The following is a 3,259-nucleotide window of genomic DNA, read 5'->3' as shown; positions in this document are numbered from 1 at the left end:
ATATTTGGCCTTTCATGCCTTTAAAGGAAACCGAAGAAAGCATGATATTAATTCAGACTGCTTATTTTAATCTGCTAAGTTTCTGTTTTATAGGTTTAATCACACATTCTTTCCAACAAACCCCTGGTCGAGACTCACTTTCCATGAATGTATTTCCTGCTGCGATCAAAGCATTGTTGGGAGGTTGAAGTGTCGTAGTTCTCCTGCATTGTTCAAAGAGTTTAAATCGAGCACAGCATGCGTCAGTCTATGTGTATGACACAGTCTCATGGCAGTTTAATGAGTATTTTACGTTTTGGCTTGCGTGTGTCAGCGTGTGAATGAAATCTTTCAGTATTCCCCAGCTGCCCTGTGACACAAACAGAGTGCATGTGAGGGTGAAAGAGGCTTACTGTGGGGCACATGACTCTTCCCATAGTCCACCTGCTTCACTTGTCCATAAAATACAGCTCCAAAATCTCTATCAAAACTATTACCGCAAATCCAGCCACACGACACCGGGAATCTAATGACAGCACCCATAACAAGTAACAATGAGCTCTTTGCATACCGCTGCTTAGATTTCAATTAAATGTAGGGAAAGAGATCTCATCACATGCAAATGTCAGCGTTACACAAGCCGAATACAGCTGGACTCAGCACTCTGGAGCTGAGCTGATTTACTGCTATTATTTTGGCATGGATAAAAAAACCACCCGTTCCATTACCTCGCTCTTTAATCTCCTCCTGGGTGACCAGCGGCTCCAGAGACCGGCAAGGAAACCTGGCAACCCCGTTCACCATCACACTAAACACTCACATACTCTTGCTGGGAACTATTAGAATTCTTGTTGACTTCAACATCGTCTTAATGGTGCACAACACTGTCTTAATGCCGGTCATTCAAAATGCATAAAGAAGATAAAGACAAAAAAAGTCTAAAATCATAAAAAATCGGAAATGAGAATAAAAGAAAAGGGACCCATTTTCAAATTTCAATAAAAAAGACTGTGCACAAAACACATTCAAATTTGCTGTGCATTGGTATTAGGTACATTTGAATTAAAAATGTTGTTTGTTAATTTTCTAGAAGTATGCTTTAAAAATGTCATTTTATTAGAAAAAGATTGTAAAATGAAAACTTGTTGACTGATTAACTGCACAAGTTACCTTAACATACAGTAAATTTTTATATTTAAAAAGGCAATACATGTCAATTTAGGTTGGATATTACCATAATACCATATTACAGTTTTACAGTGTAATTTGGCTATTCAACAAGTATTTTAAAATGACAAGAGTGAAAAAGGTAGTGCATGTCATTTTAAGTTGGTTGATATATTATGTACAATTATGAGATATATAATTACAGTATATAATCACAGACCATTCAGTTGGTTGATATGTTAACATTGTATTATTTAAATATTAAATCAACAGTTATAAGCTGTGTAACAGGTGTATAATGTATTCTGGCTGTTCAACAAGTATTTCAGATAAAACTTTTTTATTTTGTATTGATTAATTAAGAAAGGCAGCACATGTCATTTTAAGCTGGTTAATTGTGTTTTTAACGAGGCAGTGTCATTTCAAATTACTTCATTTAAAAGTGAAATATACAATTATGAGCCATAAAATATATAATCAAAGTGTATTCTGAAAGTTCAAGTATTTTTGATGCTATAGTTAAAATGTATGTAATGCCAATTTATGATGATTAATGTATTAAAAATTATTTAAATTCTTACAATTATGAGCTGTATAATATACACAGTGTATTTTGAACAAAGGTTTTTAGTTAATAAATTGTATTTGAACAGGCAATGCATGTAATTTTAAGTTGGTTGATTTACATGAAATAGAAAATTATGAGCTAAGTATTTTAGATGCTACAGTGCAAATTAGGTTTTTTTTTAAGAAGCATGTCATTTTAAGTTGGTTTATAGGCTATATTAATATTGCATCACAGTGTATTCTGACCGTTCAACAAGCATTTTTGATACTAAATTCTCACAACAATATATTGTTTCCTAAAGTATTTAACACATTTGTGCATTGACAGATTGGATATTGTCACATGTTTGTGGCATGTACATCTACATGCACTGCATGTATGTGGGAAAAAAATAGAAATGAAGCAGTGAGAGGCTGTCGTCTCGTAGCGTGATCAGCACAGTGTGGACACTTGGACAGGCCATCTGTCTGCAGACAATCTCACACATGTGTATGTCATGAATTTGGGTGACCAAACTCTTTATAAGAGCACAAATGCTCTGCAATAGCTTCAAATGCCATAATAACAGACCTTGATATCCGTGACCTTGGATTGTGATCACGCAAACATAAGATTTTATTAAAGGACGATAATGAGGACATGCGAAGGCATTGTGGCACACTAGCTTTATGGAAAAACACCACCAAGGATCACAATCTTTTGGCTTTGCTGTGATCGGCAGACACGATTAGCTCAGCATTGTTGCCATACAATCAGACTTTGAACATACGCCCTTTTTTTTCTTACTCTCTCTCTAAGTTGAGCCTGACATTTTGAGTAGATTATCCCCTCACAAGGCCACTGACCCCTTCATGTGACCTCACATAGCATCTGGAGATTTTGCTTTGGCATACAGACTGGAACATAAAAACACATTGGAAAAAATGCATGGTTTGTCAGTCATCGAGGACTTATGATGGAATGGCATGTGAGAATGAGGCTTTGCTGCCAGTATAGTGACGCAAACAGCTGTCTTCATCCTGTGAGGTGTAGAAATACAAGAGAAGGGCAATCTATATGAAAGGGGGTTGAATGGGCGGGGTTTAGTCAGTAAATGCATGCATATGATTGGCTTGTTTGGACGCGTCTGAATATGTAATGTTATTTTTAACTCTTAACTCGGTGCTCTTTGATTAAACGGATAAGAATGTTTTCAGCACCATTATTCAGATGTAAATCACCGTTCAGACAGTAGCCTGGACGCACGCAGTTATCACGTGATAACTGTTACTTTTCTCAGCGCCGCTAAGCGCAGACTAATCACAGTCGTTTGTGATTTAATGGATTTTGGTTTAGTATGTCAGGTACTAATCTTTGCAAACTAAGCCAGCTTTAAATATGCATTAATATATGATATTATGTGATGCATGCGTGCATAAGACTCGATGGTGGATGCAGCTTTCTGTGCCCCCTGCTGGTGTCTTATCATATAAACACATTACCAAGCAACAGTGGCGCGACGCGATGCGATGCGAGCGTGTGCTTGTCTCTTTAAGAAACGCTCCT

This window comes from Barbus barbus (genome assembly GCF_936440315.1).
Source record: "Barbus barbus genome assembly, chromosome: 28".
Lineage (NCBI taxonomy): Eukaryota > Metazoa > Chordata > Actinopteri > Cypriniformes > Cyprinidae > Barbus > Barbus barbus.
The sequence above is the reverse complement of the archived record's forward strand: the minus strand, read 5'-3'. Positions refer to the sequence as shown.